Source organism: Neovison vison, chromosome 7, assembly GCF_020171115.1.
Source record: "Neovison vison isolate M4711 chromosome 7, ASM_NN_V1, whole genome shotgun sequence".
Classification (NCBI taxonomy): domain Eukaryota; kingdom Metazoa; phylum Chordata; class Mammalia; order Carnivora; family Mustelidae; genus Neogale; species Neogale vison.
This window is the reverse complement of record NC_058097.1, coordinates 165,301,186-165,323,001: the sequence shown is the minus strand read 5'-3', so window position 1 is coordinate 165,323,001 and position 21,816 is coordinate 165,301,186. Positions and strand designations below refer to the sequence as shown.

The following is a 21,816-nucleotide window of genomic DNA, read 5'->3' as shown; positions in this document are numbered from 1 at the left end:
TCCCTGTTGTACAGATGAGGAAACTGAAACTTGTGAAGTAACTTGTCTAAGGACACAGCTAGGAAATAGAGCTAACATGGTGGCTCTATTTGTTTGTTGTGGTTAGAGGACATACAGGTGCCTGGATGGTGGCTTACTAGGCTGGAAGAGAAAGAGGTGACTGTGAATGGTGCTTGCCCCACTGGTGCCGGGAGAGGTAGAGCCTTCAACAGCTCATTCTTGTCTCTTTGGAGCTGAGGCACAGGCTAGGGCAGGTGCACAGAACAGCTGAGTGGCTTTCCTTCCGCAGAAACTGCCACTTTAAAGCTGCGATGACACAGTGTGCCTTTGAAGAGCTGAGAAAAGATATTGTAATTCCTCGTGGTCCCTTCTTGGGCTTCTGTTTCCATTCCGAGCAACAGCAAGGATGAGGTTTGGAATATCCCAATCCCACTTCCCTTATCTGCAAATCAAAATTGTACCACTTCACAGACTCAGATTAGATTTTACCCAGCTGAATTTCTGGTGGGCAATTCCAGTCGCCATTTCAAGTAGAATCTGCTTGAGGACAGATACTATGTCTTGGTTGCAGCCGTATCATTCGTGCATGGTGTAGTATCTGTCAGAAAGCACGTGGTTAGGATTTGTTATGGAATGAGATGGAAACCTCTTCTCACTTAGAGACCAAATCACTTGCTGCTATTTGACTTTCCTCTAATATCTGATCGCCTCATGTGTGGTGGTCGGTCTTCCAGAAGAGAGCGTTTGGTGCTGCAGAGTAGACACTGTATTTTACAGTTGTTTTGGATCTCATGCCCCACCAGGCAGGGGACGAGGGGCTAGGGCACACAGGGGGGACCTAGAGAAGCCTTGGGGAGAGCTCCACCCACTCTGAAGCCAGCTTGGAGAGGCCTGTGGTAGGATCGCAGTGTTGGTAGCTAACAGAATTGTGATATATTACTTCTGGAGGGAGAAGAATAAAAACAGAATGCTGACTCCTCCATTTGTCTCAGCATGAGGGTTATAGAAACATAAACATCTTCCTCCGTCTGCAGGGCTCCATCCCTCACATGCCTTTTTTAAAGGTAAGAACACAGAGGCATGCAAATGGTACATTTGCCTTTGCGCCCCTCAAGGTGAAATTTCTGCTACGGCATGGGGACTTGCCGGCGCGGTTCTGTAGCTGCTGCTGTACAATGCATTTATCATTCTGCTCCTCTGGCCCATTTCGCCAAGCTGCATCATTTCCCTGTTCCTTCCTACACTCCCCAGCTCTGTGACGATGATGCATCTGGTGGCCAAAGCCTTCCTGCTCAGCTTGTGGTACAGTGGAAAGAGCAGTATATTCGTTAATGATGACAGCAGGTGGCATTCACCAAGTCCCGGTGGGGTGCCAGGTTTTCTGCCAAGCGCTTTCGAGACATCATCTCTTTAATCTTCATGACAACCCAGCGGAGTTGGGATTATTATTCCTCAGTTTGCAGATGATGAGAGTGAGGCTCCGGGGTGGTTACCCATCCAAGGCTATGTGGCTAATAAGTGACAGAGCCTACTGCCAGGCCTATGCTATGATATACCAGGATTCCATGTTGAACTCTAATGTGAATTCACTGTGGCACCTGGGGCCAGAGACCCTGCTTCCCTGGGCTTCAGTTTCCTAATCTCTCTGATGAGAACCAGTTCTAGGGGTCTTCCAAAGCACTAAGCCCAGTACTGTTCTGATTTGGTTAGCACTCTTACCTATGTGGATTTCTTTTAGCTTTGAGAATTTTTGTTTTGTTTTATAGTGGAAGGCTAGCTGCTGTGTATTCATTCCTCAGCAACAACATTAATATCAGGCAATGAAGAATATACAGAGTGTAAATGGGTCAGTACTGTCCAGTAAAACTTTCCATTATAATTAAAATGGTCTGTATCAGTCCAGTACAGTAGCTGATAACCACCTGTGGCTACTGAGCACTTGACATGTGGCTAGTGTGACAGAAGAACTGAATTTTACATTTATTTTATTTTAATTCAAATCTAAATGGCTGTATTTACGGTAGCTACTGTATTGGATAGTAGAGGTATAGATAGTATAATAGTATGAAACTAAATAGTATAGATTCTTCCATTCCCACGTCATCTTTAATTTGTCTCCTGTATTCCAACTAAGGCTTTTGATTTCCATGGTTAATTTTTCTAGAGGTTTAATACCTGATATATTGTTACATTTGTATTATGCTTTCAACTTTTAGCAGTTCAAACACACAATATTGCATCATTTTTCTCCTGCCTATGAGACAAATAGAAAAGATGGATAGTGTTATGTGCATTTCTCAGAAAACTGAGGCATAGAATAGTTAAATATGTTACTAGGAGCTGAGTAAATACTTTTTGCGTGCATAAGTAACGTACCTAAAGCCGTTTTTAGAGTTGGAGATTGACTGGAAACTTAGATCTTTTGATTCCTGGCCAGAGTTTCCTTTATTTTTCCTATCACTGATGTGCCAAGCCTAGTGTTAGAGAGAGATTTGTCCCATTAAATGCAATTCTTTTTAATGTTAGGAGGGGGACTTTTTCTTTTCATTTGGTACCTCCTTTCTGTACTTCCTGATTTTTTAACTATATAGGCATCACTTAATAATAATAATAATGATAGATATTTGGGAAAATTATATGAAATGCTATGAGGCTGCATAATGGAACTGTGCCTGTTTCGTAGATAGGAGAACTGTCGTGCTAGTCAAACAAAGACAGGCACATTTTTCAGGTGGGATCTGTGGTCAGAAGAGGATTAAATTCCATCTTGATTCCATTTCTGGTTTTGGTGGAATAGTTCTTTTGGACTAACATTCCAACAGAAAACAACTGTAAACTCAGACAAAAGGAAAAAAAGAACCAGCTGAAGGAACTGGAGAGTGACCAAAAGCAGGCCCATTCTTCATAAAATTAAGGTCCTGAGGGTCAAGGAAAGTCTGAGTAATAGTTTCAGATCAAAAGGACTCTAAAGCGACTAGGCAACTAAATGAAATGTATGGATCTTTTTGTTGTAAAGGACACTATAGGAACAACTGGTGAAACCTAAATGGAGTCTGAAGTTTTGTTGGTGATTATATACCAGTGTTAACTTTTTAGTTTTATGGTTGAATTGTTGCTATGTAGAGAGTGTTGACAGCTTGGTTGACAAATACATTAATGTATTTTGGAGTGGTAGTGCATCAGTTTGCCAAATTCCTCACAGGTAGTTCAGAAAAAATTGGAGAAAAGGAGGGAAGGTAATACAGAGCAAAGATGGTAAATGGTAATACCTGGGGAATATGAAATAAGTAAAGGGTAAATAGGTGCTCTTCATATAGTTCTTAAAATTTTCTCTGAGTTTATTTCAAAATGGGAGGATTTTTAAAAATTTCATAGTGAATGTTAATAAAAATAGAACACTTCAACATTGGTAGAAGATAGCTGAAGCAGTGCTTTGAAGGAAGTTTATGTCTTTAAATGGGCGTGTATTAGAAAAGAAGAAAGGACAAGATTCAGTGACTTCATGTTCCATCTTTAGAAGCTGAAAAAAGGAAAAGTAAATGCAAAGTAGAAAGAAGGAAATAATAAAGGTAAGAGCAGAAATTAATGAAATAGAAAAGACAAAAATACAGAAAAATGACAAAACCGAAAGCAATTCTTTGAAAAGCTCAACAAAATTGATGAAACCCTAGCTGAACATATAAGGAAAAAGAGAAAGAGATGACAGAATACCAGTATTATCCAGTAATGAAAGCATGTATGTCACTACAGACTTCATAGACATTAAAGGATACTAAAGAAATATTCTGAACACTATTGTCCCAATAAATTTGGCAAATTAGATAAAATGGATACATTTTTGAAAAAAAAATTCAGTTTAACCAAAACTGACACAACTGAATTAGAAAATCTGAACAGCTATATATTTGTTAAAGAAATCAATTCATTATTGAAGACTTTCCTGCAAAGAACTTTTTAGGCCTGGGTGGTTTAACCGGTAATTTTTATCAGATATTTAAGGGAAAAACACAGTTTTACACAAACTCTTTCAGAAAGTAGAGAAAGAGGAGTGAACACTTCCCAACCTATTTTGTGAACCCAACAAAGAAATTACAGAAAAAGAAAACTACAGATTAGAATCTCTCATAAACATAGATAGAAAAATCTTTAACAAAATATTAGCAAATCAAATCTGGCAGTATATAAAAAGGATAATTCATCCATGACCAAGCTGTGTTATCCCAGGAATGAAAACTTACTTTAACATTTGGGGAAAAAAATATAATTCTCCATACTAACAAAATAAAGAAGAAAAATCATATAATCATTTTATTAGATACAGAAAAAACAGCAAAAAAATTGCAATGTGATATCACTGTATACATCTTAGGTATAAGACAAGACAGTAAGACAAGAGATAACAAATGCTGACAAGGAAAAGGAAACCCTTGTACTTAATTAGTGGGAATGTAAATTGGTAACATGTATTATGGAAAACAGTATGATGTTTTCTCAAAAACTTAAAATTTAAAAATAGATCTACTGTATGATCTAACAATCCCACTTCTGGGTATATATCCAAAGGAAATGAAATCAGTATATATATATTTTTAAAATATTTTATTTGTTTATTTGACAGAATATGTCAGTGAGACACGGTGAGAGAGAGACACACAGGGAGAGAAGGAACACAAGCAAGGGAAGTGGGAGAGGGAGAAGCAGGCTTCCCACTGAACAGGGAGCCCCATGCAGGGCTCGATCCCAATCGTGACCTGAGCCAAAGGCAGACATTCAACGACTGAGCCACCCACATGCCCCTGCAATCAGTATCTTGAAGAGGCAGCAGCACTTCCGTGTTTATTGCAGCATTATTCATAGTAGCTAAGACATGATGGATGAATGGGTAAAGAAAATGTCTCTCTCTCTCTCTCTCATACACACACAGAGGAATATTATACATCCTCAAAAAAGAGGAAACCCTGCCATTTGTGACAATATGGATGAATCTGGAGGACATTATGCTAAGTGAAATAAGCCGAACACAAAAAGGCAAATACTGCATGATCTCACTTAAATGTGGAATCTAGAAAAGTTGAACTCATAAAAGCAAAATAGAATGGTGGTTGCCATGTGGAAAAATAGGGAGTTGTTGGGCAAAGGGTACAAAAGGTCCAGTTATGTGGGATGAATAAATTCTGGAGACCAGTATGTAGTATGGTGACTGTAGTTAGTAATACTATATTATGTGTTTGAAATTTGCTGAAAGTTATCTTAAGTATTCTTTCCACACACATAACACACAAAAATAGTAACTGTGAGGTGAAGTGATGGATGTGTTAGTTTGATTGTGTTAATGATTTCACAGTATATGTCTATATCAAATCTCTTTGTATATCTTTAATATATACAATTTTTATTCATCAACTATACCTCAGTAAAGCTGGAAAAAAATTTGACATGTATTTGTGATAAAAACTCTTGGCAAATTAGAAATAGAAGGGAAGATGCCTGTGTAACTCAGTCAGTTGAGCATCCAACTCTTGATCTTAGCTCAGGTTTTGATCTTGGGGTTTTAGTTCAAGCCCTGGTTGGGCTCTACACTGGGCATGGAGCCCTACTTAAAAAAAAAAAAAATGGAAGGAAAGTTCCGCAATCTAATAAGGGATATTTATAAAATGCAAATGTCGGGGCGCCTGGGTGGCTCAGTGGGTTAAGACTCTGCCTTCGTCTCAGGTCATGATCTCAGGGTCCTGGGACTGAGCTCCACATCAGCCTCGCTCTCTGCACAGTGGAGAGCCTGCTTCCCCCTCCCTCTGCCTGCTTCTCTGCCTACTTGTGATCTCTCTCTCTCTCTCTGAGATAAATAAATTTAAAAAAATGCAAATGTCATAATTGTGAAAAATGGAAGGTGTTTCTCCTAAGATCAGAATAAGGCAAATATGTTTTCTCTTATCTTTTTTGTTCAACGTCATACTGGATGGAGGTTCTAGTGAGTGCCATAAAGTTAGAAAAAGCAACCAAAGTCTTAACAGTCAGAAAAGAATAAGCAGGGGGTGTTTGGGTGGCTCAGTAGGTTAAGCGGGCTCAGGTCATGATCCCAGGGGCCTGGGATTGAGCCCATGTTGGGCTCCCTGCAGGGACCCTGCTTCTCCCTCTCCTCATCAGCCCCTCCCCAGCTTGTACTTGCTCTCGTTCTCTCAAATAAATAAATAAAATCTTAAGAAAAGAATAAACAATTCTCTTTTTGTTCACAGATGGCATGATTGTTGACATAGAAAATCATGAGGAATCTATAAAATAAGTGTATTTAATGGAGTACAAAGTCAACGTTCAGAAATTGATTATATTTTTTATATAGCAGTAGCAAATAATTGGAAGATCTTTTTTTTAAATGATTTTTTATAGATTATTTATTTGATAGAGAGAGATCACAAGTAGGCAGAGAGGCAGGCAGAGAGAGAGAAGGGGGAAGCAGGCTCCCTGCTGAGCAGAGAGCCCGACGTGGGGCTCGATCCCAGGACCCTGAGATCATGACCTGAGCCGAAGGCAGAGGCTTAAACCACTGAGCCACCCAGGCGCCCCTAATTGGAAGATCTTTAAAAAGGAATTTTTGGGGTACCTAGGTGGCTCAATGAGTTAAGTGTCTGATTCTTTTTTTTTTTTTAAGATTTTATTTATTTATTTGACAGAGAGAGATCACAAGTAGGCAGAGAGAGAGGAGGAAGCAGGCTCCCTGCCAAGCAGAGAGCCCAATGCGGGACTCGATCCCAGGACCCTGAGATCATGACCTGAGCCGAAGGCAGAGGCTTAACCCACTGAGCCACCCAGGCACCCAAGTATCTGATTCTTGATGTCAGCTCTGGTCTTGATCTTGGGGTCATGAGTTCAAGCCCCATGTTGGGCTCTACACTAGGTGTGGAGCCTACTTTAAAAAAGTAAATAAAAATTGAAGAAAAACAATTTCTTTTCAAATGATATTATAAAGCATAAAATTTTAGGTAATAAACTAACAAAAGAATATGGAAGACCTATACATAAAAATTATAAAATAGTGCTGTGAGAAGTTAAAGAAGGCATAAGTGAATGGAGAGAAGTATCATGTTCATGGATTGAAAGACTCAATGTTACTGTCTGTTCTCCCCAAATAGATTTGTAGATTAAAGCAATCCCATTCAAAATCCCAGATGGCTTTTTTAGAGGTAGAGATAGACAACCTGACTCTAACATGTATGGAAATGTAAGGGACCTTGAATAGCCAAAGGAATCTTGAAAAAGAATAAATTTGGAGGATTCACATTTCCTGACTTGAAGATTTGCTATAAAACTATAGTATGTCAACAAAAAAATATGTATAACTTGATTAAAGAATGGGCAAAAAAACTTGAATAGATATTTCTTTAAAGATGATATACAGGGACTCCTGGATGCCTTAGTCATTAAGTGTTCAACTCTTGGATGAGGCTTGAGTCATGACTTCAGGGCTGTGAGATTGAGCAGGGGGTGGGGAGGGGAGGGGCAATGGGAGAGGGAGATGGAGAGAATCTCAAGCAGACTCTGTGGTCAGCAGGTAGTCTGCTCGAGATTCTCTCCCTCTCCCTCTCCCATTACGCCTCCATCCTCAACCCCTGCTCGCTCGCTCTCTCTCTCGCTCTTAAATAAATAAGTAATCTTCTAAAACAAAGATGATATACAAATGGCTAGTAGCATATGACTAGATACTCAACATCACTAATCAGTATGGAAATGCAAATCAAAACCACAATTACATGGTGACAGATGCTAGCTACATTTATTAGAGTGAGCATTGCATAATGATTAGAATTGTCAAATCACTGTATTGTACATCTGAAACTAACATAACGTTATATGTCAACCATACTTAGAAAAAACCGAAAACCCCAATGAGATACCACCTCACGCTCATTAGGATGGCTGCTATAACAAAAAAGCTCCAAAACAGAAAGTAACAAGTGTTGGCCAGGATGTAGAGAATTTGGAATCTGCTGTACTGTTGGTGGAAATGTAAAATGGTACAGCTGCTGTGGAAAACAGTCTGGTGGTTCCTCAAAATATTAAATATAGAACTACCATATGATCCAGCAATTTTTTTTCTGGGTGTGTATTCCAAAGAATTGAAAGCAGGATCTTGAAGAGTATTTGTAATAGAGTTTCACAAGAGCCAAAAGGTAGAAGCAACCAAGTGCCCATTGACAGATGAATGGATAAGCAAAATGTGGGAAAGACATTCAATGGAGTATGATTGAGCCTGAAGAAGGAAGGAAGTTCTGATACATGCTACAACATGGATGAACTTTGAGGAAATTATGCTAAGTGGTAGAAGCCAGTCGTAAAAGGCAATGGATGATTTCACTTACTTCAGGTACCTAGAGTAGGCAAAATCATAAAGACAGAAAGTAGCATCTTTATTTGTAATGGTCCCAAACTGGGAACTGTTTAAGCATCCATCAACTGGAGAATGGATAAAGAAATGTGGTATAATCATACAATTCAAAAGGACCAAAATGGTACATCAGGCAACATGGATGAAATCTCAAAAACATTATTCTGAGGGAAAAGAACCCTTACATAGGAGAGCACACAGTGCATGATACCCTATATATGAAATTCTAATAGGCAATAATATTAGGTACACATCGCCTGTTTCATAGATGGGGACACTGGCACTCAGAGAAGCTAAGCACCCAGTGTCGGGCTGCACAGCAGGTCAGTGGCAGAGCTGGGCCTGCCAGTCCGATGTCCTGACTCCCGGTGCACCATGTTTTTCAGTCCCTGAGGCGGCCCTGTTAGCATTCTGGGATATTAGCACATTAGCACATTGAGAGGAGTGCTGAGGGTGTGGGATGGCTTGGGTTTCCTCTGATTCCTCTCTTTGGTCTGTAAAGTGCTCTTCCACCCTCCCTGTTGAGCCTACAGGAATGGACTCCATTGATCTGATAGACCCCCTTCAACTCTCCCCTTCTTTGCTAGACTGGAAGAGTGAAGGAGCAGCCAGGCTGGAGAGTGTGCTATTATTAGAAAGGATTTTAAGAAGAGTGCACTGCCTGGGTTATTAGAAAGGATTTTTCTGGGGCTCTTTCCTCTGCAGTTAACACCTTTAATTAAAAATAAAACAAGCAAATAACTCTGTTCCTCCTCCTTCCCAAGTATTGCTGAGAATCTTCGTGGTGGTGTTCTTGGTTGCATGTCTTGGTAATGTCTGAGCCTTCTGTGCAAATTGAGAAAGGGACTGACAACACATTATCAAAGAGGTTTTCTCAAGGGGAATGACCCAAGTCTAGAATAGAAGAGCCATCTGCTGCCAGATGGACAGGGCTTCACTGACTATGAATTTGACCCGGAGGCTGGCCTTTTCTGTGTGTTTGCACTTTGGGAATACCCATCGGGTCTTGGCTTCCTGCTGGCTCATTGGCGGCCTTCCCTGCCCCGTCCCTCCCCCACTTCAGGCTGCCGTCCCTCAGGAGTCCCTCAGGAGTCGCATTGCCTGTGATGCCTGGGCACACCTGGTGATCCTGAGGAAACCAGCAGCACACTATTCCTGCAGTGAGGTGGGGCACCCCAGCTTTGTGCAGGAAAATGGCCAAATTAATTCACTGTTGTTAGCAGTCCTCCCAGCTGAGAAGACTCATGGCAGTTCACAGCATTCTGGTGCAAGAAGACAAGGTGCTGGAGAGAGGCTGATTTTTCTGTCCACACGCAAATGCTTTTGCCTGATGCAACTTGATATGTCCTGACCTTGGAAGCCCACAGGCTCGGGAGGGAGACAGAGACAGGTCAGCGGGTTGCTAGAAATCAGAGTAATGAAGTCCATCTTTCTTTTTAAGTTAGAAAGAAAAAAACTCTCCTGTTTCCTGCCTTGTCATCTAACTTGTTTATTTGCTTTTCTCCTCCTCCTTTTTTCCTCTACCCTAATCTTCCTTTGTCTCTCTCTTGCCTCACCACTCCGTTCCTCCCACCCCCACCGCATCTTCCACTCTTTTGTCATTTGTTTTCTGAGACTAGGAAAAATAAGAAAAGGTAAGGAAAATATAGCACAGCACTAAACTCCTTCTTCCCCTTCCCTAGGTAACAGAGTCACTCTCTTAGAGAGGAAGTCCAGAATGTAACATTCACTCAGAGTTTCTCGCATTATCATGCGCTGTCCCATACATTTCACGGGGATGAGAGCAAGGCTACAGCCAAGCCAGGGAGGACCAAGAAACCAAGGCAGAAGTGGATTACTACCTCTATCTCCTTCATTTCATCAATTTAGCTTCCTCTAATTCTTGGAGTACTCCTTCCTGTCTTCTCTGGAGAGCAGTATGGATGAGTACAGCTTTGCTCAAGCATCTGCTTACCATTAAGGTTCTGTGTTCACTTTCTTTAACGTGGTTCGCTATCACCTGTCCTACAGAGGCAGGGGCTCTCCTGTCTCCTCAGCCCCTCATTACTACTATGTCCTGTCTTTTCCTGCTTGCCCACTGTCAATTATTTCTGCATCCCGAATATGAACGTCTTCCCCCATGTTTTGGTCACTGACAACCTAAAATAATAACTAAAGTCTCCTGTCATCCTCAGCAAAGAGATCCACAGGAGGTAAAATTTGCCAGGGGTGCCTCCTACTAGAAGGGGTGTAGAATCTCTGGAGAACCAGCAATTCTATAATGTAACACACTGAACCAGAAGTCAGGAAACCCAGGTTCTAGACCCAGTTTGTCAGTAACTTGCTGCATGGTCTTGAATAAATCATTGTCCTCTGAGTCTGGGTTTTCCCCTCTGTCATAGGTTTTGGTGCCTGTAGGGGTGTAGGTATAAGGTAAGCAGCTTATACTGTATTTTGACCAAGCCAAACCCCGACTCAGGTATACTGTCCTTTAAAATGCTTGGTGGGCCAAACAAAAAATATCTGAGGGTTGTATTTGATACACTCACTTATTCTTTCCTCTCCCATGGCATGCCTGGGACTATAGCTGCAGAGTGAAGCCTCAGGACCAGGTTCCCAGGGATGTTATCATGAGCACCATATTCTGGAGCCAGTAGCAGAGGTCCCAGCAACATGCTTGCTGACCAGAAGGGCCTTCACCACTTGGGGAGTTAGTAGCTGGTAAGGGCACAGTTGCCATTGGCTACTAGGGTTGGTTCCCTAGGGTCTGTCTTTCTTGGCCACTGACTGCTTACCTTATCCTGGGCATTAGGGCACTAGGCAGAAAGGATGGGACGAACCCAATCCAGCCCTGTCCCGCTAATAATGCAGGACACATCTTGTGGATGGGGAGATCTCACAGAGGACTCTAGAATTCCAGGTTGCTAACGTCTGGAATCTAACATCAGGGGTCATGAGTCCTCTCCCCACAAATTCCATTTTAGGGTCATCCTTACTGTTGGAAAGCTCATCCTTCATATTTGTTTTTATCACTATTCTGGGAGGTAGGTAGGACAAAGATGTTTTAATTTTAAATTTCTGGTTATAAAAATAGTGCATGCTCAATGCTCGTTGTAGAATTACAGAACATCAAAATCATCCATAATTTTAATAGAGAAAACCACTTAAAACATTCTAAGGCATTTTCCATCTTCTACATGCATTTTTTTTTAAAAAAAAAACAAGATATGTGTATTATATGTTTGCTTTATATCCAAATTTTCCACCTGTGGTTATATTGGGAACATTTCTTCCATGCTATTAAATATTCTTTAATAATTACTCAGCATTAAAAAGTAATATTCCATTATTTGGATGTGGGATGGTTCATGTGATTATTTATGGAAATTTAGGTCTAAATTTTTGCTCCTAAAAATTGTGCCATGATCAGCATTAATTACCTTGGGGATATTAAAGGTTTGGTTCCAGACCGATAAAGCAAGTATTGCAATTAAGTGAGTCAAACGAATTTTTTGGTTCCCCACCACATATAAAAGTTATGTTTATACTACACTGTAGTCTGTTAAGTGTTCAATAGCATTATGTCTTTAAAAAACCCAGTGTATGTACCGTAATTAATAAATACTTTTTTGTGGGGACCTGGGTGGTCCAGTCAATTAAGCTTCTGCCTTTGGCTTAGGTCATGATCCCAGGGTCCTGGGCTGAGTCCCGCTTCAGGCTCCCTGCTGGTTAGGAAGCCTGCTTTTCTCCTTTTCCCTCTGCCTGCTGCTCTGCCTACTTGTACTCTCTATCTCTCTGTTAAAGAAATAAAATCTTAAAAAAAATTAAAAAAACAAAACTTTTTTGCTGAAAAGCACTAACCATCATCTGAGCTTTCGGAGTTCTAATCTTTTTGCTGGAAGGTCTTGCCTCGGTGTTGATGGCTGCTGACTGATCGGCGTGGTGGCTGTTGGAGGTTGGGGTGGCTGTGCCAATTTGTTAAGAGAAAAGAACAATGAAGTTTGCCGCACTGATTGGCTCTTCCCTTTACAGCCAATTTCTCTGTGGCATGCGATGCTGTGTGACAGCATTTCACCCACAGAAGAACTCCTTTCAGAACTGGGGTCAGTCCTCCCAAGCCCTGCTGCTGTTTTATCAGATAACTTTATGTAACATTCTAAATTGTTTGTTGTCATTCCAGCAATCTTCACAGCATCTTCACCAGTAGATTCCATCTCAAGAAACCACTTTCTTTGCTCAGCCCTAAGAAGCAACTCCTCGTCTGTTCAGGTTTTATTATGAGATGGCAGCCATTCGGTCCCATCTTCAGGCTCTACTTCTCATTCTGATTCTCTTGCTCTTTCCACCACCCTGCCATTACCTCCTCCACTGAAATCTTGAGCCCCTTAAACTCCATGGCGCTTGGAATCAGCTTCTTCCAAACTCCTGTTCATGTTGATATATATATATTTTTATTTTTTATAAACATATATTTTTATCCCCAGGGGTACAGGTCCATGAATTGCCAGGTCCACACACCCCACAGCACTCACCAAAGCACACCCCCACCAATATCCATAACTCCACCCCCCTTCTCCCAAGCCCCCTCCCCCCAGCAACCCTCAGTTTGTTTTGTGAGATTAAGAGTCACTTATGGTTTGTCTCCCTCCCAATCCCATCTTGTTTCATTTATTCTTCTCCTACCCACTTAAGCCCCCATGTTGCATCACCACTTCCTCATATCAGGGAGATCATATGATAGTTGTCTTTCTTCACTTGACTTATTTCACTAAGCATGATACGCTCTAGTTCCATCCATGTTGTCGCAAATGGCAAGATTTCATTTCTTTTGATGGCTGCATAGTATTCCATTGTGTATATATACCACATCTTCTTTATCCATTCATCTGTTGATGGAAATCTAGGTTCTTTCCATAGTTTGGCTATTGTGGACATTGCTGCTATAAACATTCGGGTGCATGTGCCTCTTCGGATCACTACGTTTGTATCTTTAGGGTAAATACCCAGTAGTGCAATTGCTGGGTCATAGGGCAGTTCTATTTTCAACACTTTGGGGAACCTCCATGCTGTTTTCCAGAGTGGTTGCACCAGCTTGCATTCCCACCAACAGTGTAGAAGGGTTCCCCTTTCTCCGCATCCTCGCCAGCATCTGTCATTTCCTGACTTGTTGATTTTAGCCATTCTGACTGGTGTGAAGTGATATCTCATTGTGGTTTTGATTTGTATTTCCCTGATGCCGAGTGATATGGAGCACTTTTTCATGTGTCTGTTGGCCATCTGGATGTCTTCTTTGCAGAAATGGCTGTTCATGTCCTCTGCCCATTTCTTGATCGGATTATTTGTTCTTTGGGTGTTGAGTTTGCTAAGTTCTTTATAGATTTTGGACACTAGCCCTTTATCTGATATGTAGTTTGCAAATATCTTCTCCCATTCTGTCAGTTGTCTTTTGGTTTTGTTAACTGTTTCCTTTGCTGTGCAAAAGCTTTTGATCTTGATAAAATCCCAATAGTTCATTTTTGCCCTTGCTTCCCTTGCCTTTGGCGATGTTCCTAGGAAGATGTTGCTGCGGCTGAGGTCGAAGAGGTTGCTGCCTGTGTTCTCCTCAAGGATTTTGATGGATTCCTTTCTCACATTGAGGTCCTTCATCCATTTTGAGTCTATTTTTGTGTGTGGTGTAAGGAAATGGTCCAATTTCATTTTTCTGCATGTGGCTGTCCAATTTTCCCAACACCATTTATTGAAGAGGCTGTCTTTTTTCCATTGGACATTCTTTCCTGCTTTGTCGAAGATTAGTTGACCATAGAGTTGAGGGTCTATTTCTGGGCTCTCTATTCTGTTCCATTGATCTATGTGTCTGTTTTTGTGCCAGTACCATGCTGTCTTGATGATGACAGCTTTGTAATAGAGCTTGAAGTCCGGAATTGTGATGCCACCAACTTTGGCTTTCTTTTTCAATATCCCTTTGGCTATTCGAGGTCTTTTCTGGTTCTATATAAATTTTAGAATTATTTGTTCCATTTCTTTGAAAAAGATGGATGGTACTTTGATAGGAATTGCATTAAATGTGTAGATTGCTTTAGGTAGCATAGACATTTTCACAATATTTATTCTTTTTTTAAATTTTTATTTATTTATTTTTTTTCACAATATTTATTCTTCCAATCCAGGAGCATGGAACATTTTTCCATTTCTTTGTGCCTTCCTCAATTTCTTTCATGAGTACTTTATAGTTTTCTGAGTATAGATTCTTAGCCTCTTTGGTTAGGTTTATTCCTAGGTATCTTATGGTTTGGGGTGCAATTGTAAATGGGATTGACTCCTTAATTTCTCTTTCTTCTGTCTTGTTGTTGGTGTAGAGAAATGCAACTGATTTCTGTGCTTTGATTTTATATCCTGACACTTTACTGAATTCCTATACAAGTTCTAGCAGTTTTGGAGTGGAGTCTTTTGGGTTTTCCACATATAGTATCCTATCATCTGCAAAGAGTGATAATTTGACTTCTTCTTTGCCGATTTGGATGCCTTTAATTTCCTTTTGTTGTCTGATTGCTGAGGCTAGGACTTCTAGTACTGTGTTGAATAGCAGTGGTGATAATGGACATCCCTGCCGTGTTCCTGACCTTAGCGGAAAAGCTTTCAGTTTTTCTCCATTGAGAATGATATTTGCGGTGGGTTTTTCATAGATGGCTTTGATGATATTGACGTATGTGCCCTCTATCCCTACACTTTGAAGAGTTTTGATCAGGAAGGGATGCTGTACTTTGTCAAATGCTTTTTCAGCATCTATTGAGAGTATCATATGGTTCTTGTTCTTTCTTTTATTGATGTGTTGTATCACATTGACTGATTTGCGGATGTTGAACCAACCTTGCAGCCCTGGAATAAATCCCACTTGGTCGTGGTGAATAATCCTTTTAATGTATTGTTGAATCCTATTGGCTAGTATTTGGGTGAGAATTTTCGCATCTGTGTTCATCAAGGATATTGGTCTATAGCTCTCTTTTTTGATGGGATCCTTGTCTGGTTTTGGGATCAAGGTGATGCTGGCCTCATAAAATGAGTTTGGAAGTTTTCCTTCCATTTCTATTTTTTGGAACAGTTTCAGGAGAATAGGAATTAATTCTTTATTATTATTATTATTATTATTATTATTTTTAAATTTATTTGACAGAGAGAAATCACAAGTAGACAGAGAGGCAGGCAGAGAGAGAGGGAAGCAGGCTCCCTGCTGAGCAGAGAGCCCAATGTGGGACTCGATCCCAGGACCCTGAGATCATGACCTGAGCCGAAGGCAGTGGCTTAACCCACTGAGCCACCCAGGCGCCCCAAGGAATTAATTCTTCTTTAAATGTTTGGTAGAATTCCCCCGGGAAGCCGTCTGGCCCTGGGCTTTTGTTTGTTTGGAGATTTTTAATGGCTCTTTCAATCTCCTTACTGGTTATGGGTCTGTTCAGGCTTTCTATTTCTTCCTGGTTTTGTTGTGGTAGTTTATATGTTTCTAGGAATGCATCCATTTCTTCCAGATTGTCAAATTTGTTGGCGTAGAGTTGCTCATAGTATGTTCTTATAATAGTTCGTATTTCTTTGGTGTTAGTTGTGATCTCTCCTCTTTCATTCATGATTTTATTTATTTGGGTCCTTTCTCTTTTCTTTTTGATAAGTCTGGCCAGGGGTTTATCAATTTTATTAATTCTTTCAAAGAACCAGCTCCTAGTTTCATTGATTTGTTCTATTGTTTTTTTGGTTTCTATTTCATTGATTTCTGCTCTGATCTTTATGATTTCTCTTCTCCTGTTGGGCTTAGGGTTTCTTTCTTGTTCTTTCTCCAGCTCCTTTAGGTGTAGGGTTAGGTTGTGTACCTGAGACCTTTCTTGTTTCTTGAGAAAGGCTTGTACCACTATATATTTTTTTCTCAGGACACTGCCTTTATTGTGTCCCATAGATTTTGAACCATTGTATTTTCAATATCATTTGTTTCCATGATTTTTTTCAATTCTTTAATTTCCCGGTTGACCCATTCATTCTTTAGAAGGATGCTGTTTAGTCTCCATGTATTTGGGTTCTTTCCAAACTTCCTCTTGTGGTTGAGTTCTAGCTTCAGAGCATTGTGGTCTGAAAATATGCAGGGAATAATTCCAGTCTTTTGATACCGGCTGAGTCCTGATTTAGGACCGAGGATGTGATCTATTCTGGAGAATGTTCCATGTGCACTAGAGAAGAATGTGTATTCTCTTGCTTTGGGATGAAATGTTCTGAATATATCTGTGATGTCCATCTGGTCCAGTGTGTCGTTTAAGGCCTTTATTTCCTTGTTGATCTTTTGCTTGGATGATCTGTCCATTTCTGTGAGGGGATTGTTAAAGTCCCCTACTATTATTGTATTATTGTGGATGTGTTTCTTTGATTTTGTTATTAATTGGTTTATATAGTTGGCTGCTCCCCCGTTGGGGGCATAGATATTTAAAATTGTTAGATCTTCTTGTTGGACAGACCCTTTGAGTATGATATAGTGTCCTTCCTCATCTCTTATTATAGTCTTTGGCTTAAAATCTAATTGATCTGATATAAGGATTGCCACTCCTGCTTTCTTCTGATGTCCATTAGCATGGTAAATTCTTTTCCACCCCCTCACTTTAAATCTGGAGGTGTCTCCGGGCTTAAAATGAGTTTCTTGGAGGCAACATATAGATGGGTTTTGTTTTTTTATCCATTCTGATGCCCTGTGTCTTTTGATTGGGGCATTTAGCCCATTAACATTCAGGGTAACTATTGAGAGATATGAATTTAGTGCCATTGTATTGCCTGTAAGGTGACTGTTACTGTATATGGTCTCTGTTCCTTTCTGATCTACCACTTGTAGGCTCTCTCTTTGCTTAGAGGACCCCTTTCAATATTTCCTTTAGAGCTGGTTTGGTGTTTGCAAATTCTTTCAGTTTTTGTTTGTCCTGGAAGCTTTTAATCTCTCCTTCTATTTTCAATGATAGCCTAGCTGGATATAGTATTCTTGGCTGCATGTTTTTCTCGTTTAGTGCTCTGAAAATATCATGCCAGCTCTTTCTGGCCTGCCAGGTCTCTGTGGATAAGTCAGCTGCCAATCTAATATTTTTACCATTGTATGTTACAGACTTCTTTTCCCGGGCTGCTTTCAGGATTTTCTCTTTGTCACTGAGACTTGTAAATTTTACTATTAGGTGACAGGGTGTGGGCCTATTCTTATTGATTTTGAGGGGCGTTCTCTGAACCTCCTGAATTTTGATGCTTGTTCCCTTTGCCATATTGGGGAAATTCTCCCCAATAATTCTCTCCAGTATACCTTCTGCTCCCCTCTCTCTTTCTTCTTCTTCTGGAATCCCAATTATTCTAATGTTTTTTCATCTTATGGTGTCACTTATCTCTCGAATTCTCCCCTCGTGGTCCAGTAGCTGTTTGTCCCTCTTTTGCTCAGCTTCTTTATTCTCTGTCATTTGGTCTTCTATATCACTAATTCTTTCTTCTGCTTCATTTATCCTAGCAGTGAGAGCCTCCATTTTTGATTGCACCTCATTGATAGCTTTTTTGATTTCAACTTGGTTAGATTTTAGTTCTTTTATTTCTCCAGAAAGGGCTTTTATATCTCCCGAGAGGGTTTCTCTAATATCCTCCATGCCTTTTTCGAGCCCGGCTAGAACCTTGAGAATTGTCATTCTGAACTCTAGATCTGACATATTACCAATGTCTGTATTGATTAGGTCCCTAGCCTTCGGTACTGCCTCTTGTTCTTTTATTTGTGGTGAATTTTTCCGCCTTGTCATTTTGTCCAGATAAGAGTATATGAAGGAGCAAGTACAATACTAAAAGGGTGGCAACAACCCCAGGAAAATATGCTTTAACCAAATCAGAAGCGATCCCAAATCGTGAGGGGGGAGAAAGGGGATAAAAAGAGGTTCAAAAAGAAAGAAAGGAAAAAAAAAAAGAAAAAAAGAAAAAAAAGAAAAGAATTAAAAAAAGAAAACGAATAAAGAAAAGTATAAAAAAGAAAAAAATATACATATTAGATAAACTAGTTAAAAAATGTTAAAAAAGAAAAGGGTAAAAGTTAAAAAAAATTTTAGCAGAAGAAGCAAAAAAAAAATGAAAAAAAAATTAAATTAACTGCAAGACTAAAAAATCACAGGGAGAAAGCCATGAGTTCTGTGCTTTGCTTTCTCCTCCTCTGGAATTCTGCTGCTCTCCTTGGTATTGAAACCGCACTCCTTGGTAGGTGAATTTGGTCGTGGCTGGATTTCTTGTTGATCTTCTGGGGGAGGGGCCTGGTGTAGTGATTCTCAACTGTCTTTGCCCCAGGCAGAATTGCACCGCTCTTACCAGGGGCTGGGCTGAGTAATCCACTCGAGTTTGCTTTCAGGAGCGTTTGTTGCCTGAGCGCTTTCCGTACAGTTCCGGAGGATGGAAATACAAATGGCGGCCTCCTGGTCTCTGGCCCGGAGGATCCGAGAGCCCGGGGCCCCACTCCTCAGTGCGCCCTCAGAGAACAGCGCCCAGTAACTCCCGTCTGCCTGACCTCCGGCTGCACTCGGAGCTCACCGAGCCTGCGACCGGTTCAAGGCAACACCGAGATGCGAGCTTACTGTCGGCTCTGTCTCTGTAGCCGGCCTTCCCGTTCCAATATCCACAAGCTCTGCAACACTCAGACACCCCCGATCCTTCTGTGACCCTGCGGGACCTGAGGCCACGCCGACCCTGCGTGGGCTTCGCCCCGGTTTAGCCTCTGGAGCGATGTCCCTCAGCGGAACAGACTTTTAAAAGTCCTGATTTTGTGCTCCGTTGCTCTGCCGCTTGCCGGGAGCCGGCCCCTCCCCCCGGGGTCTATCTTCCCGTTGCTTTGGATTCACTTCTCCGCCAGTCCTGCCTTTCAGAAAGTGGTTGTTTTCGGTTTCTAGAATTGCTATTCTTCTTCTCTTCGATCTGCCGATGGATTTGCAGGTGTTTGCAATCTTTAGATAAGCTATCTAGCTGATCTCCTGCTAGCTGAAGTAATCTCAGCCTGCTCCTTCTCCGCCATCTTGACTCCTCCTCCTCATGTTGATATTTTGACTTCTTCCCAGGAATCACAGATGTTCTTGGTGGCATGTAGAATGTTGAATCCTTTCCAGTAGGTTTTCAGTTTACCCAGATCCATTGGAGGAATCAGTGCCTATGGCAGCTATAGCCTTAGGAATTAATATTTCTTAAGTAATAAGCCTTGACAGTCAAAATAGGAATGACTATTTCTTAAGTAATAAGCCTTGAAAGTCAAAATTACTCCTCAATCTATGGGCTGCAGAATGGATATTGTGTCAGCAGGCATGAAAAGAGCATTCGTCTCCATCTGAGCTCTTGGGTGACCAGGTGCATTGTCAATGAGCAGTAATGTTTTCAAAGGAATCTTTTTTTCTGATCAGTAGGTCTCAACAGTGGGCTTGTGATATTCAGTAAACCAGTTTGTAAACAGATGTGCTGTCATGTAGGCTTTGTTGTTCCACTTGCAAGGCGTGAGTGGCAGAGTGGATTTAGCATAATTCTTAAAGGCCATAGGATTTTGGAGATGGTAGATGAGCACTGGCTTCAACTGAAAGTCAGCAGTTGTATTTGCCCCTAATAAGGGAGTCAACCTCTCCTTTAAAGCTTTGAAGCCTGGCATTGACTTCTCTCTAGCTATGAAAGTTCTAGATGACAACTTCTTCCAATAGAAGCCTGTTTCACTTACATTGAAAATCTGTCATTCAGTGTAACCACCTTCAGAAGTATCTTAGCTTAGATCTTCTGGATAACTTGCTGCAGCTTCTACATCAGCACTCATTTGCACTTTGATGTTTTGGATTTGGCTTCCTTCCTTAAATCTCATGAACCCACCTCTGCTGGCTTCAGACTACTTCTGCAGCTTCCTCGCCTCTCTCAGCCTTCATAGGATTGGAGAGTTAGGACCTTGCCCTGGATTAGACTTTGGCTGAAGGGAATGTTGCCCCTTGTTGAATGTGCTGTCCAGACCACTAAAACCTTCTCTTTATTAGCAATAAGGCTGTTTCACTTTCTTACAGTTTGTTCACTGGAGTAGCATTCGGAATTTCCTTTAAGAACTTTTCCTGTGTGTCTATAACTTGGCTAACTGTTCCAGGAGGCTGAGATTTTAGCCTGTCTCAGCTTTCGACATGCTTTCCTCACTAAGCTTAATCATTTCTAGCTTCTGATTTAAAGTGAGGGGTGTGTGATTCTTCCTTTCGTTGGAACATAGAGGCCATTTTAGGGTTTTTCATTGGCCTCTCTTCAATATTTTTGTGTCTTAGGGAATAGGGAGACCCAGGGAGAGGAAGAGAGATGGGGGAATGGCTGGTTCATGGAGCAGTCAGAACACACATTTACTAAGTTCATTTTATTATATAGGTATAGTTTGTAGCATCCCCAAACAGTTATAATAATAACATCAAAGATGACTGATCCCAGATCATCATAACAGATATAATAATATTGAAAAAGTTTGAAATATTGCAAGAATTACCAAAATATGACGCAGAGACACAAAGTGAGCAAATGCTGTCAGGAGGTTTGTGTTGATAGACTGGCTTAAAGTAGGATTGCCACAAACTTCCAATTTGTAAAAAATGCAGTATCTGTAAAGTGCAATAAAGAGAAGCACAAAAACAAAAAACAAACCAAAAAACACACAAGGTATACCTGTCCCTGAATTTTTGGTCACATCTCTTGATTATTTTCTCAGAAGGATTTCTAGAAATAAGATTCTTGGATCAAGGCTTTTTAATAGCTTTTGACATATATTTAGTATGGCAAGAATTATTAAAGTTTGCATCTTAGTCCCTAATCCCTTTGCTGAAGCACTAATATAGTGACAGATGCCTGAGTGTGTCTGAAGTGTCTCATTTTTTGGGAAAATTTCCTATACCCCTCAAATGGGGAAGGGATTATTGGGGTACCTGGCTGGCTCAGTTAGAGAAGCATGTGACTCTCTTGATATTGGGGTTGTGAATTCAGGCCCCATGTTGGGTGTAGAGATTACTAAATAAAATAATAAAGATAAAAAAATTCAGGGGTGGGGAGCCTGGCTGGCTCAGTCAGTTAAGCATCTGCCTTTGGCTCAAGTCATGATCCCACAGTCCTGGGATTGAGCCCTGCATTGGGCTCTCTGCTCAGTGGGAAGCCTGCTTCTCCCTCTCCCACTGCCTGCTGCTCTGCCTACTTGTGCTCTGTGTCTCTATCTGTCAAATAAGTAAAATCTTAAAAAAAATCTTTGGGGGTGATTGGGTGGCATAGTCAGTTAAGCATCTGAATCTTGATCTCAGCTCAGGTCTTCATCTCAGGGTCATGAGTTCAAGCCCCACTTTGGGCTCCATGCTGAGTGTGGAGCCTATGAATAGATAGATAAAAATCTTTAAAATGCTCTTGTTGGGGCACCTGGGTGGCTCAGTTGGTTAAGTATCTGCCTT

General features: G+C 40.9%; 1 protein-coding gene and 1 pseudogene across 3 annotated transcripts in view; one reads left to right on the top strand and one right to left on the bottom strand.

Moving 5' to 3' along the window:
* SERGEF (secretion regulating guanine nucleotide exchange factor) overlaps positions 1-21,816 on the top strand; it is a 227,113-nt gene that overhangs the window by 62,664 nt on the left and 142,633 nt on the right. The gene's annotated exons all lie outside the window — the stretch shown is intronic.
* Positions 12,223-20,603, bottom strand: LOC122914638 (annotated as a pseudogene).